At 51.4% G+C, this 15,444-nt stretch overlaps 1 protein-coding gene across 10 annotated transcripts in view; it reads left to right on the forward strand.

Annotated features, from left to right (window-relative positions):
• The first annotated feature begins 4,226 nt into the window (after positions 1-4,226).
• The window catches only part of NCOR2 (nuclear receptor corepressor 2), a 222,099-nt gene continuing 210,881 nt past the window's right edge, over positions 4,227-15,444 (forward strand). For 8 of the 10 annotated variants that reach the window (XM_033075721.1, XM_033075717.1, XM_033075716.1 and 5 more), the window contains exon 1: positions 4,227-4,310. The gene's annotated coding sequence lies outside the window, so the exon portion shown is untranslated. The remainder of the gene's footprint in view (positions 4,311-15,444) is intronic. The other 2 variants (XM_033075711.2, XM_033075715.1) reach the window with 1 other exon arrangement.

Below are 15,444 nucleotides of genomic sequence, written 5' to 3' on the forward strand. Positions count from 1 at the left end.
TCACAGGGCTGAGGGAAAAGTTATTAGCAGATGTATGGCCAGTAATAAGCTAATTATAACCCTGTCAGATCAGAGATTTGAAGAGGTGGGTAGTTTTGTGTGTGAGATAACTGTAATTGTCTGTTAAAGATTATGAATTAATATTGATTTAATAAAGCTGTGGCCATTTATTTCTGTGGTAAAAACTAGTTAGTTAATCTGTGAGCTGCCCCAGCACGGTGGGAGGCAGCAGGAGGTGTGCACTGAGGAGGCCAAAATGCAGGTGGGACTGGTCATTGAGCCTGTGTCCTGCCTGTCAGTGTCCCCATCGGCTGTGACAGGGACAGCTTTGTCCCCTGGCTCAGAATTGACACCTGGTGCTCTCTGCACCACAGCAGCTCAGCCCTGGGGTCACCGTGCACCTGTGGGAGGGGAGAATGTTTGCTGCTTTTAGCTGGATTTAAAACCAGTCTGCATTTTAAAGCTGATCTCAGGAGGGACGTGACCCTTTTGGGGTCCTGTCTGTCCCCTGATGTGTCCAAGCACAACCCAAACTCGCTGTGGGAGGGAATGGGACAGCTGCTCAGGACCACTCATTCGGGAGAGGGAGCCAAGGAAATGGCCAGAGAAAGAAGAGAGGCCATGCCCTGTGGCCAGGGTCAGGACTGGCAGGGAAAGCAGAACTTCATTGCAATTGCAGGAAACCTGGTGATGCTTGAATCATTTCCCAGTTCACAGCCACCATCCAGGATCACTTCATTTTTCCCCTCCTGCACACAGCTGAGTGCCAGTGACTTTGAGATATTTCACATTACATAATTTGTTTCTGTAAAGCATTGCCAGCTTGGAGGTGAACACAGAGAAAGGTGTGGGGAGTGGGTGCATCCAGCTGCATCCTCGGGTTTACCTTTCCCCCTTCTCCAGGGAAACATGCAGAGATCTTTAGTTTAGTTGTTTTTTTTCCCTGAGACAGATCCACTTCTCTAAGGTGAACTCCATCCCTTCACATCTCCTGGGTCCCACCGAATTCCTCTCATGCCTGGAGCAAGTAAAGGCAGGTCACCAGGGCGGTGGGAAGGTGCTTTGGAGATTTTGGGTGTGTTACATCATGCAGGGCAGGGCTGCAAACCTCCTGCTGCCTCCACCCTCTGCCAGACCCACCCTGAGAGCAGGAGGGCCGAGACCCCTCATCCCTGTGCCGGAACGCGTGGTTGTGGAGGGAAAACCCCAAGGTTTCACTCACATTGGTCCTGGTGGGCTGATGCTTCAGGCTGACTGAAGCTCAAGGCTTGCTTTAGATGTAATCGCTTTCCCCTGGGTGGTTTCAAAGGGAGGGTGGCTCCTGTTTTGCATCTCACTTCTTTTCCTGGAGGAGTTCGGGTCAACCTAAGCAAGAAAACACCCCGATTTTCTTGCATTTGTGCCGGGCATGGGGCAGGTTTAGTGTAGCCCATCTCAAATATCTGAGGCAGGACTCCAGTTTTCCGCTGAGAGCTGAAATCCCCATCTTTGCTGCTGGACGGCTCGCATTACCATTTTATCTGATGGAATAGCTATCGATGGCAGCTTCCAAGTGAAACGCTAAGGAAAATCTGTGTAAGCTATCTGCAGCCTCGCAGCACAGATACACCGTGATTACAGCGACAGCCAGGCTCTGTATCCCGGATTTCATGCGAGTGTACGTGTCCCACTGCAGCTCAGCCCTCCCTCTGCTCCGGGATGCTCAAGGCAGGATCAACGTGGGCTTTGCTCGCATGAAACCTCAGTCCCAGAGCCTTGGGATGCTGCCACGATCTTATCTGTGATTTCTCCAGCGCAAGAAGCTTCCAGCTTCCAAAATCGCAGGGGGAAAAAATGGAAAACAAAAAGCCTCGAGGCTCCAAAAGCCAGAAATCCCACTATTCTAAGAACAATGCCACAGCAAAAAGCCCATATTCCCTCTGCAACACCAGCCTGGTGATTCCCTTTGGCACCATGGTCTTCTGGACTGCAAGAACGGGCAAAAAATCCATCTGTGCTCTGGCAGGATATTCAGCATTGCTGGAAAGTGTGTTCAACTCTAAGGGGTTTATTTAAATACGTTTGATTCTAGTGTTGCTCAAAGGTCATTGGGATGTAAAAGCCTGGCTCCTGTAAAATTAATGTCCTGAGTCTTTTTGCTGTGGTACAGGACTTGCATTCCATTCATTAAGTGAAACGTCACAGAAATTAAAAAAAAAAGCTCAGAAAATGCTGAATGTCTGGAGCAGAGAAACCCCGCAATGCAACAGGGATAAATCCGGTCCTTTATCTACCAAGATAAACACGTTTTCAAGAGAAAGATCTGATCTGCTCCTTGGCTTTCACGAGTCGGATAAACCAAAGAGCTGAACCGCAGCAAAGGTGCTGCCCTGAGCCAGCAGACACACAACTGCCACAGGCACGGGAGGGCAACTTTTCCTGCTTTTTCTGGCGCGCCAGGCTCATTTCAGGCGATTTGCCTTGCGCTCCCGGTGTTTATGCTCACACCGTGGCGTGCGCCCGTGCTTACAGCAGGAGCGGGGTGACTTAAGGAGAGGATGAGTCCTGGGAAAGTCCCTGTGCCCTGCAGCAGCTCAGCCGTATTGGGGCAAGGAATGCCGTGAGCTGCCCGCTGTGCTGCTCTCCCACTCCCAGGGAAAGAGAGGATCCATTCCCTGCAGGGAGGCAGGGAATGAAAGATGCTGCGTGCCCGCATCTGCTGCCGGAGTGGGGTGGGACACACGGAGGTTTGTACAGCTGCTGGAAGCTTGTGAGATGTGAGATGTTTTTCCAGCTGCTGGGATCACTCGTGGCAGGGAGAGGGGCCACAGTGGTGGCCGAGGAGATGTGACCTTCCTCATCCCCCCCTGGGAGGATGGAGGGGAGGAATAAGTATGAAAAAAGCAAGATATTAGTTTAAATCTGTCAGTGAGCTGGGTTGCCTCGGTGCTGATTGCTGTATTTTTCTTGTTAAATTGTTTAGATTTTTCTGCAAAGATCCCACCCTGAGAAGGTTTTTGATGCAATCAGGATGGCAGCACGGCCAGTAACCCAGGGCTGGGAATGCGCATCACAGAATCTCCTCCTGAAGGCCTCCACCTTCCTTTTGCGGGAAAACTGAAGTTTTAAACTACATTACCGTGGGATGCTCTGGGCAATCTCCAAGAGCTAAACCTTTACAGGATTCAGAACGCCAAGCAGTGCCCAACCCCTTCCACCAAAGCGGCACGAGGGGATTGCCAGGCAGCTCCGGCACGGTGAGAACCCCCGATTTGCACCAAAAACAGGATTAACGACACGCAGGAACACCGGCGGTGCAGGCGGCAGCACCGAGGTGACTGCGGGCACTGATAAAGCTTGGGCACGGGTGGCAGCGGCACCGGGGGTGGCGGGGATGCAGGGGTGATAAGGATGGAGGGGTGACACGGACGAAGAGGAAACACGGACGGAGGGTGGCATGGATGGAGACAAGGATGGAGGGGTGACAGGGATGGACAAGTGGTAAGGATGGAGGGGTGACAGGGATGAAGGGTGACACGAATGAAGAGGAAACACGGATGAAGGGGTGGCACGGGCCCAGGGTGACACGGATGGAGGGTGCCACGGATGAAGAGGAAACACGGATGAAGGGGTGACACGGATGAAGGGTGGCACGGACCCAGGGTGACACGGATGGAGGGTACCACGGATGAAGAGGAAACACAGATGGAGGGGTGAGAGGGACGGAGGGTGACACGGACGGAGGGTGGCATGGATGAAAAGGAAACACGGATGGAAGGTGGCACGGATGGAGGGGTGACAGGGATAGAGGGTGGCACGGATGGAGGTGGTGACAGGGACGGAGGGTGACACGGATGAAGAGGAAACACGGATGGAGGGATGAGACGGACGGAGGGTAGCACGGATGAAGGGTGACACGGACGGAGGGTGACACGGACCCAGGGTGACACGGCTCTGTCCCGGCCCCGCCGGGCGCTCGGCGGCGCCGGCGCTCGCGGCCCCTTTAATGCGCGCGGGCGGCGCAGCCCCGCCCCGGCCCGCCCCGCCCGGCCGGCTGTGGGGCGGCCTTAGGGACCGACCGACAGCCCGACAGCCCGACCGAGCGCCGGGCAGGGCTGGGCAGGGCTGGGCAGGGCGCTGCAGCGAGGGGCGGCCCGGGCGCACACGCTCGGGCGGACGGAGGCACGGGCGGCGCGGCTCGCAGCCCCATGGCTCTGGATTTATAAACACGGCGCAGATGGCGGGGCCGCGTCCCGGCGCCCAGCGCTGCCCCGCCGGCCGCTGAGACCGGAGCGGCGGCGATGGGGGGCGGCAGCTGCCGGCGGGATTAGGTGAGTGGGGCGGGGGGAGCCCCGGGGGAGCCCCCGGTACCGGGGTGCGGGCTGGGCTGGGCTGGGCTGGGGGGGCCGCTCCGCTGCCCGCAGGTGGGGGAAAGGCGGCCGCGTTACGTAAAAATGAAAATGTGCCACGGGAGCTGCTCGCCGGGGAGAAACTTTCTCTCTCGCTCTCTCTCTCCATTTTTTTTTTGTTAATGTTGTTGTTGATTTTGCTGTATTTGGCCTCGAGGGAACGCGCCGCTCGGGAGCGCGGGGGAGCCCCGCACTTGGCGAACTGGTGGGGACATCCCTGCGCGGGGTGGGGGCACCCACGGGCCTTTCCTACCCCTTTTCTCCCTTTCCTCCCAACCCCGCTGTGTTTGCGGCTCTTGCCCCCCGCTCGTTGGGCAGCCCTGGGTTGGCGGCCGGAGCTGTGGATGGGCAGCGGGGGCACCGAGCGCGGCCCGGGGGCTGCGGGGGCACGGCGGGGCCGTGTGCTGTTCGGTGCGGTGTTCGCTGTGCTGTTCACTGTGTAAACATTTACGGGAGCGAACTGAGCCCGTGTCTGCAGGCAACAAGTGCACGTTTCTCTGAACCCCAGCTGCGGTCCCTGGAGTGATCGCTTTTTTTGTTGTTGTGATTTTTTTTCTTTTTTTCTGTTGGTTCTTATAATTTCCTGTTCCCTCTTCTCCCTCGGCCCTTCCTGCTGCTCCCTTTGCCCTGACAATGCACAAAGAGCAGGCTGCAGTGGGTGCAGGCAGCTGCCTGCCATGTGGGCTGCTGCCAACACCACTGAAGCAGCAAAACCTGCAGGACTCGGGCTGGGGCTGCCTGGGGCCGTGTTGACCTGACAAACCCATCCCTGCTTGCAGCGCTTTGAACCCTCGGGAAGCCCAGCCCGCCTGCAGGCACTGCTGCCTGCGCTGGAGGCTGTGTCTGCTCCCTGAACTTTGTGTTTTGGGTCAGCTCAAGAATGTGCGGGAGAGGACAGTGCTGCTGGAGGTGATCTGTGCAGTGGGTGTTTCCTCTAACCCCTCGGTTCACAGGCATTTATGGGTTGAAGTCTTTTGGGGACCCCTCCCTTGGTATTCCCATGAAGCAAAGGTTGGCACTCTGAAAACCTCAGGGTTTTGCTGAATCTGGCGTTTTTAATCAGTTTGGTTGACGTGGTATTGTTCCGCTGATGTTCCTTGGTCGTGTGGGGTGAGGGTTTTTCTATTTCCATTTAGTATAGGGTTTTATCAGCCAAGTTAACTTTGCCGTGTGCTTTACTGATAAAGATTTGGTGCTGCTTCTGATTCATGAAGGGAACCAGTCAGAGTTGGGATAACTGGGTGAGCATTTCGCTCTCTTCTGGAAATGGTGACAAAACTCTTCAAGGGCTCTAGTGAAGCCATGTATTCTTGGATGGTTTTAATGAAATTGTACTTAAATCTGAGTTTCAGTGCTGACTTTGGGATTTAGCTGAAGGCTCCTGTGTGCCTGGGTCTGCCAGCTCTGTTTGGAACCTGTGCCTTGGGTGAGGAATTCAGTGAGCAAGGCTCACAGGGTGTGCTGGGGCTGAGTCCCACGATGCCGCAGGAGGGAAGTTTTGCCTGTGACAAATATTTTATAACTTCAGTTGAGTAAGTTTCGCTGTGAGGGAGACTCTTGCAAAACGTGTTTAGTTTATTGAAAGCAAATGCACTCAAACCTCGGTTTGTTATTGCCAAAAGGGAAAAAGTAGAGTCTATTTTTGGTGTGAGAGAGGAGATGGGGCACGCACATGTCTGGGGCAGGAAAACACTGGTACTTTGTTCTTCTGGCTTCATGTGGGTGGTGGTTTCTGTTTCTTGGCCCTGTGTTTCTGCCAAGTTGCAAAACATACCTGGTTCTGAAACCCCTGCGGAGGTCAGGGCTGGCTCTCCCTCGCTGGTCCCGTGAGGAAAAACCTCCCACGTCAGCATCTCCAGCACCGCAGGAGCGGTGGGTGCCTCTGCCTTCACACCTCTGAGCTCCAGGGAGGTGACTGGCATTTTTTCTGGTGACAGGATCTGCACTGAAACCATAAACTCGTTTCATGAAAGCCACCAACCAGCTGCTGCCTGGCAATACCTTTCACTTGCTAATGGCTGTGGTTGGATTGGAACCAAGCTGCCTCCAGTGGAGGTTGTACTAATCCCTGGAGCCGTCCTGCGTTAAATCCGGAGAGGGTTTGGTTCAGGCCGTGTTCCTGTCCTGTAATTAGGAGATGCAGTCTGGTGAAGGCAGTTTTGTTATGATTGGCAGTGGTGGTGTGCGTGCAGCTGTGCTGATAGCTGCACGTGTTGAGAGCTCCCCGTCTCATCCCCACGGCAGCTCTGGACTGCGCTAGCTGGAATTGGGTCACAGGAGATATCTTCATCTTTTGTGACATGGCTGTGAATTACTTGTCCCCCTTGATGGCTCCCAGTGTTCCTCCCACTGCTGGTTCTGGTTTTTAGTGGCCTCTGCTGTGATACTGTCCTGGGAGAAACCTGTTTGTAAACACTGCAATTGACGTGCCTGCGATCCCAGCACGGCCCGTGGGAGAAGGAAAGTTACGAGCTGTTCACTTTCCAGACGAGTGGCTACAAAGGAGCTGGAATCGGTCAGATTTCAGGAGGGGAATGGGTTAGTGAGAACCTTTAGGGTGCAGTACTTCCCATCCCTAACCCAATATCTTATTCTGACCAGATCACTTCACAAGCCAGAAAACGGAGGCTGGTGGGGTTATGTGAAGTTCAATGTGTCACAGCAAGTCTGCTGGAGAACTGGTGAAGAGTCTTTCTCCATGAGTGCTTTGCTTGCTCAATGTGAGGGCTTGTTACTCCCAGTGGCAAAGTGCTGCTTCCCCCTGGGTTTTGTGGCCCTCAAATACAGACCATGGGCTTAGCTGCAGGGATGCACAAGGGTGGAAATCCAGGCCAGGGTGTTCTTGGGTGTTATTTTTGTCCAGTTGTGTTTGTAGGAACCGTGGCTCGCTTTAGTCTTCACTGAGAGTTTTCAGCAGAGAGCAGGGTCAGCTCTAATGGAGCTGGAAATGAGGTACAGCAGCACCCGGTCGCCTCTCTGATTAGTGATTGAGGCTTTTGCAGCTGCTTAAGGATTTGGGCATTGTGAGGTCATGGATTCTCATCTAGGCTGCTGTGGCACAGGCTTTGAAGGGCCCTTGCTGTGTAACCACATAGAAAGGCAGTGGAGAATTGCTATTTATGGCTGGGCTTGTGCTGGCACACAGGTGTTGAGGTCTCTGATTTGCCCTGTAATGTCAAGGGATAGGTCTTTGCTTTGCAGCAGAAAATGGAAATGTGTATCATTTAATGAGCATGACTGGAGCAGAGATGCTGCTCAGAAAGATTGAAGAGGGAGCTGGAGCTCCAGAACAGAGGGCATGAAAATGCCTGTAAAAGCTTGGTCAGAGAGAGGGATGGGTCTGGCAGGAAGGGAAGGAGGACAGAAGAGCAGAAGGAAATGAGTGATTTGTCAGTTTTGGGAAGTGATCCCTGACCTGAGAACAAGGCAGCAGCCGGGCTATGCTGGGAATTGAGAAATCTGGGCTGCACCCCCCGTCCTGCTGCCCACCCTAATTGTCACTTCCCTTCTCGAGGCCACCAGTTCTCTGTTCCTGCCAACCTGCCCTTGGCAGCTGGAGTCTCTCTGGGCTGTTCCTCATTAAAGGTGAGCAGGGTGTCCCAGGAGGGGATGTTTGTGGTGAGCAGGCAGTGCTCCTTCGCTGTGTGAAGCTGAGAAATGTGGGCAGGCAAGAGCAGGCTGCAGACCCTGCTGCCAGCAGTGTGTGCCCAGCTGCTGAGCTGGGTCTGGCTTGGAGAGGAGCCCTGCCTGCAGGGGAGAGGGGACTGGCACTGGAAGAAAAGCAGTGAGGATGGAGGTAGGTGGTCATGACTGTGATTGTTCCCACAGTGCTGGGGCTGGAGGGGATCTGGGACACAGGGAGAGCACAGCAGTGGTTTTGTGCCTGCTGGGTGCGTGGAGGATGCTGATAATGGTTAGTGCTCTCTTTATAGCTACGGAGCACTGAGCAAACATTAATGAATGTAAAGGATAGCAGCTCTGTCTAGTTACAGGGAAGGGAAGTTACTCCAAATTAACTTTATGATCCGTGAAACTGAAAGTTATTTAAAAAAATAATAATGTAAATGGAAATGCTGAAGTTTTTTCAGAGTCGCTGAGTACGCTGCTTGTTGTTTAATGCCTTCCATTTTTTCACTCCCAGACTGTGTTTTTGGCTTGGGAACAAATTACAAGCAATATCAGCTTACGCTTGGATTTGAACCCACATTGCTCTTAGTCAGCTGAAATATTTCCCCTTATCGCCACTCCCATAATGTTTATTTTAGACCGGATAGCATCATGGCTTTTCTGCTCGCTGTAGGGAAGAAGCCTGTCTTTGAAATAGCCCAGCACCTTGGGAAGAAATGATCTCAAAGCCAGTTTGGTTTCTGAACGAGGTACAGCTTAATTTTCCACCGAGAGGTTTATGCAGGGCCGTATCCCAGAACGTTTTGCGGCATTAAAAACCCAAGAGGTGGCAGATGGATGGATTGCTGACAGATTTAAAATCGTACGACAAACATAAAGCATTCAGACGTGAGGCCAAGGCAGGAGGAAGGTTGCAGGGAGAAATGGAGGCAGAAAGGTCGAATAAGTTATTCTGGGCAGAAGATGTGCAAGCAAAGGCAGGCTCCAGTGAGTTCAGGGAGGGCAAGGGGAGGCTTTCAAGAGGAGGGATGTGTTGAGGAGTGTGGTCCCATCCAAGTGCAGGGAGGAGGATGAGGAGGAAGGGGCCAAGCTGAGCAGTACTAAGGCTGGGAGTGGGGCTGCCCTGGGAGGAGACAGTGTGGTGGGGTTCAAATAGTTTCCTCCTGTGGGCAGTGATGTGAGGGAGAGTATCAACATGTGGGGATGGTGTGGGCAGTGATGTGAGTGCCAGCATGTGGGGATGGTGTGGGCAGTGATGTGAGGGTCAGTGATGTGTGGGGATGGTGTGGGCAGTGATGTGAGTGCCAGCCTGTGGACATGGTGTGGGTATTGTCTGCAGAGGCTCTCTGGGTGGGTGGTGCGTGTGTCAGGGAGGGAGGCAGAGCAGGCAGGATTTCCTCTCTGCAGCTCTGGCTCCTGGGTTAATAACTAACCAAGCATTCTAGGTTTAGCCTTTCATTGTGGAAGAGAGTTATTTACATAATACCGCTCCACGTAATCTTTATTTGGCATTGTTTCCCTGGTGTAACGCTGGCCAGAGTGGCCAGAAATGCAGTTTCAGCTGAGCCCGTGGGAAGTTAACTCTTCCAGTTGGGTGTGCTTCCCTCTGCCTGCTCAGAACTGAATAAATACTTCAGTGGCATGACCATCTATCATGTAGTTTGTGGGACTTCTATGTCTTCTAAACTCTTGTTTTCTGCAGGCTCTGGCTGGTGCTCTGTGCTGGTACCTGAATGTTGTGTACCAGCTTCCTAAGCAGCACGGTTTGGGTTTGTCCTGTGCATGTCAGGGCAGGAGAGGAGTTTGCAGAGTGCTCTTCCTTGTCTCTGTGTTGAAGGCGGCAGAAGGAAAGAAATGTGTCAGCCTGTGGGTGGAGGATGACAGGATTTGGGAAGGTTCCTGGTGCAGACCATGCCATCGTCTGTGATCAGTCCCTGAGGACTTGCTGTCTCCCAGGTGGGCAGGTTTCATCCTCCTCAGGGAGTGTTTAATTGCAAGGTCTGGAGGCTTAGGTGGTTGTGTAAAGAACTGGGGCCTGATTATTGCAACACAGCATGGTGAAGGGCAGAACCCTGTGCTTGGGTGTCAGTGGGATGTGGTGGGAGAATTGAATTGCTGAGTAGGATGACAGGCAAAGTCAAGCTTTGTGAAAATGTGCCTGTGCCTCCAGCTGTGCAGTGCTGGCTGGAGAGGGTGGAGGGTGTCTTTTCCTCTACACTGCGGGATGTGTGGGCTTCTAACAAGCTGTGGCAAACAATGGAAAGTTGGCTTTCTTCTGAAAATATTTTAAAACCTTATAAAATTACTCCAGCGGCTAAATTTTTATAAGACCAGATCTCAGCTGCGTGGTGCTTGATCACTTCATAAATAGCTCGGTCTTTGACCTCTGTAAACTTGTCCAAGCCGTACCTGCAGTGCTGCAGGAGCCCTGGTGAACACCTGGTTTATCAGTGCAGCACCTGGCTCTTGCAGCGTTCTGTGTAAGTGTTTACTGCCAAGGCAGCGTGATCTCCTTGGTCTGATGTTGCAAGGAGCTGGTTTTGGAAGGCTGTGAATCCCCAGTGGTTTACACTGGATTACCTGATGGTGCAGGCAGAGTCTGGGCTGGATGTTGGCTCTGAAGGCTTCAGGTATCAGCCTTGCCAGAGGGTGATGCAAAACAAATCCTGTGTTCAGTTCGTGCTGGTGATACGGACATTTCTCGCTCAAGCCTGAAACTTGCTGGAACAAAGGTAACTTGTTAACACCCTCCTTGAACCAACTGCACCTGGCAGGGTGAGTTTGCATTGGATCAGTGCTGAGCTGTGTGACTGTGGCATTCCTGATTCACTGAAGCCCTCAAGCTTTGTCTGCTGCCTCCTCAAGGAGGTGTGTAAATCCTGGGTGTGTCAGAGCAGTGGTGTTTGGTACCAGAACTGTGTCAGAGCAGTGGTGTTTGGTGGCAGAACTGTGTCAGAACAGTGGTGTTTGGTACCAGGACTGTGTCAGAGCAGTGGTGTTTGGTACCAGAGCTGTGTCAGAGCAGTGGTGTTTGGTACCAGGACTGTGTCAGAGCAGGGGTGTTTGGTGCCAGAACTGTGTCAGAGCAGTGGTGTTTGGTACCAGAACTGTGTCAGAGCATTGGTGTTTGGTGTTTGGTACCAGAGCTGTGTCAGAGCAGTGGTGTTTGGTGCCAGAACTGTGTCAGAGCAGTGGTGTTTGGTGCCAGAACTGTGTTCTCCAGTAGTTTGGTAGGGGTGTTTATATAGCATCTGAACCTTAAATAACTACATCCCCTCTTTAACATAAAATTAGCAAAAGGGATGACTCTTTCCTATTGGAGAAACCTCCTTGATCAAGCCTTTGCTTTTCTGTGAGTACCACATCATATAATTCCATTAATAAACTTTCCAAGCTCCATCTTGAAAGCAGTTACAGCTCTTTTTTTTGTTTTTGTTTTGTTTTCCCTTTGCTGCAGAGTTTCAAGCTCATGCCAGAGTGTCAGCTTCATTTCTAGGTCACCGGTCTGCCCTTTCATTTCCCCCTCACGCTCAAGTTGGCCGGCTTGTTTTGATTTGGTAATATGTGAGGTGGTGTCCACAGACAAAACCAGGCAGGCCAGTGAAATTCATGTTTCCCTGCAGCCTTGTTCCTCTTGTGTGTGTGAATAATAATTTCCAAATGCTAGACCAGAGGTGATTAAAAACTGTCAAAGAAATAAAACGCAGCGAAGTCTGCATTACAGGAATCTGTGTGTGCAGTGTTTTGGGAAAACTCTCTGAACTGGCAGTGGAAAAAGCCTTCAGAATTCTTACAGAAGGCTTTCTAGTCTTAAATGTCACTTATTGGGGAGGTGCTGATGAGGCAGCCTGAGCATAGCCAGGTTCTGCAGGAGGTTGGTGGCTGCTGTCTGGGGGGAACCTGGAGTCAGTAGTCTCTTTGGAGTTTTTGGGATCCAAAACTACAGCTGGGGTATTTTTGCCTGTTTCTGAGCATGACTGGCAAAGGCTGCGGGGGTAAAAGGCTTCTCTGCAGCCTGAGTGGATGCTGAGTGGAAATGAAGAGCTGAAAATTTTCCTGAGGAGTGGCACACTGTGTCTGCTGCTAGCTCTGAGTGAGTACAAGTGCTTGTTTTTTACTGAGCTGCAAGGCAAGGGGTATTCAGAGGTTTTTATGCAACTTCGGTGTTGGGACCGTGAAGCAGTTGTCATGTCATCAGTTAAGATGTGTTGAGCATCCTTATTTTTGGAGCAAATGATCCTGCTGACAGCATGTATAGGAGGTGTCAGCCAGCCTTTTTTTCTTCTTCCTATTTTTTTGCTTCATTTGTAGGTTTTAGTTTTGGCTTTACTTTGATATCTTGACAAGGTTGCTGCTAAAAGATTGTTGGAGTGGGGTTTTTTCCTTTTTTTTGGTTTTTTTTTTTGGTTTTTGATGTCTACGTGTCTCGAGATGCACATAAAGAGCTGCTGTGGTTTTGGTCCAGAACCCAGCCAGCTGCCAGCAGCGTTCCTGAGGGCTGCGTGGTGTTGGAGTGAGAAACACTGCAGGGTTTTGGGTTTTCTCCAGCATTATGAAACAGAAGTAAAGAGAGAAGTCAGCATGTACCTTAAGGGTTGTGTTTTTATTTTAACTCTCTCTCTGTGGAGAGCTGAGGTTTGCATCTTCTCCGCTGAGACTGGTGCTGGTGAAATCCAACGCAGTTCTGTGAATGTCCTTAAACTCTGCCAACAGCAGAGCGGGCTGAGAAATGGGGAATGTTCCTTGCCCTGAGGTGGAGGAGCTGTGCTGCAGAGGCAGACACAAGCACCCTGGCTGCTCCTGTTCCCCCTGCCAAAGGCAGAGTGAGTTTTGCTCTGGCTCAATGAGACAAGAGCTTTAAGCTCCATCTGTGTCTTATTTTTTTTTTTTCCTGCATTTTGTTCAGTTGTGCTTTTTAAATGTCTGTGGATTTCTTGTCAGCAGGAGGTTTCAGTCCCCACACAATGTATTATTGTGTTTGCCTCGCTCCAGTTCCTCGTTCCGTGCGGAAACACCTTGAACCTTTGGCTGAGTTGGAAGGTGGGTGCAGAGTCAGGCCCGTGGGGCTGTTCCAGGAAGAGCAGGACGTGTCTGAGCAGGGCTCCCAGCCTTGGCTAACACAAACCTGCAGGCAGCCTGCACATCCTTACTTTTGTTTTAGACGCTGGTCCCCAGGGTAAGGAGGCTGCAGCCAGAAATCAGTGAGTGTTCACACTTGCCTCTACCAACTCCTTGAGTATTTTGCCAATTAGTTCTTAGGTAAGTGAGGCTAAAATATCTATTATAAAGGACACAACCAGGATTGCTGCTGTCCCTGCTGTTCTTCACTCATTCCAGTTTGTGCACAACTTGGTAAAGGTGCCTGTGCTGTCTTGGCCATTTGCAATCTGCTTTACAAAGCCTCTTAACCAGCAGAAAAAAAATGTGTAAATAAATACAACAGCTTTGCCTTGCAGCCTTGCCAAGTCAGTTTGGTGTGTGTTGAGGGGGCAGAACAATTAATTACAGAAGCAAATGGTCTTCTCTGTGTTCTGTGCTCCTGTCACATGGCCATCTCCCAGTTTTTTGGTAAATGTAACAGGAATCTCTATCAAACAACAATTTAAGGCGTGTGCAGAGCAGGGGGGAAGCTAACAGCTGAGCATTAATTTACTGAGAAAGGTGGAGCTGAATTGTGACTCTTGGTGGGGTTGGGGCTGTCAAACAAGGGTGGCTCCTGCTCCCATTTTTCACAGCATCTGTCTCACTTTATTTTAGCTGCTTTTCTGAAATTGGGGGAGTTTGTAGCGCTGGTTTGAAGGAGTTTGCCACCTGACTGCCTCTCAGCATGTTCCTAGCACAGTGCTTCTCTCCTGTTAGTTTTGACCAGAGTAGCTGCATGAATGTCTTCACCAAGCAGCCATGGTTTTGTTTAAGTTAGCGCTGCTTTGTTCAAAGTATGGGTGCTGCAAGGATGGATGTGGAGCCAGGGGACACAGGACCTGAAATCAGGGAAGAGTGCCTGTAGTTTACACAACCTGTTGTGTTTCAGGACTTTCTTTTGCAACAGTGCATTTCTCAGGGCTGAAATCCCCTTCTAATGGGGAGATATTCCCCCCAGACTTCTGCACAGACCTGGCATGTCAAGTGTCTCTCTCAAGCATGGGACACACCAACCAATTTTGCAGCAGGTGACACAGACCCTGGTGGGGTTCTGTTGGAGCTTGGGGTCAAGCTCAGTTCAGTCACTTCTGCTGTGATCTGGGCACCTGGGAGGGTCTCTGGCATTTGCTGCTTTTCTGTGAGCTGGAAATGAAGTGCTTGGCTCAGAGTGGTGACTGAGAATGTTCCTCCTGGGCAGGGCTTGGGTTTTTCACATTAACTGCTTTGTGCTGGCTGCCTGCTGCAGCACCTTTGTTCTGTGAGTCCTGGTTGTGCTCAAGTGGTCTGTGCCTTTGTGCTGTGGCCCTGCAGATCCTCAGCAAACTGATGAAGAGCAAAGTTGGGCAGAAACCATCCTCTGTGCTGTGTGACATCTTCTGCAGGCACCAGTCCTGGCTCAGTGGGACACCTGATGAGCAGAGAGTGAGAGGAGAGTCCTTTTCTCAAGAGGGTTTAAAACCACTCTGCCACAGGAGCCTTCCTGAATTACAAATTGCTTTTCTTCTCTCCCACTCTTTTCTAAATCTGCTGCTGTTCCTGAAGTTGCAGTAGATTTTACTCATGTGTGCTGGTGCATGGGTGTGAGTGTTTGCTGCAGAGTAGGGTTGTAAGCAACTGATGTGTTGATCATAATGTAAGTAACGACACTTAAAATGTTTGTTTGTTTGTAACGTACTGCAGTCTCTTTCCAGGCTCTGAAATTGAAGCAAGCTTCAGCTGTATTTGGCATGGTGTTTGGAGAGATGGACAGCTTTCTGTCACTTCTTTGACAGATAGGCTTTCAATTTTTAAGAGAAAACAGACCAGCTTTTTGATTTTTTTTTTAATTTTTTCCCCACTCAAAACCAAACCAAAAGCCAGGTGGAGGCTAGAACTCACATGCATTCTGTTTATTTCTAAGTGCAAATGCATCTTCTTGATGTGTCATTAACCTGGTGCTATTTTTAGCAGCCTTACAGTCATGGGCAGGGAGCAGCTCCAGTGAGTGTTTGTGAGCAGCCCAGCCCAGGCTGTTGGCACAGAACCCAGGGTGCCAGGTTCTTTCCTTCCTCCCTGCCCGGCCAGGGCGCCTGGAGGGGCTGGATGAGCTCCCCTGTTCCCAGTCCCACACAAGGAAATCTGTAAAGCATTGCTCTTCAGTTCCTGTGGCCATGGTAACCGACTGGGATACATCAAACTTGACTAATTAACCTAATGGAGAGTCGTTTCCAGGCTGAGCCTCTCCCCTCGGATTTCAGAGCTGAACTTGTGTTGTCTGATCCTCCAGCAACCTCCACAGCCAGCACAG

The sequence above is a fragment of the Catharus ustulatus genome, chromosome 18, assembly GCF_009819885.2.
Source record: "Catharus ustulatus isolate bCatUst1 chromosome 18, bCatUst1.pri.v2, whole genome shotgun sequence".
In the NCBI taxonomy this organism is placed as follows: domain Eukaryota; kingdom Metazoa; phylum Chordata; class Aves; order Passeriformes; family Turdidae; genus Catharus; species Catharus ustulatus.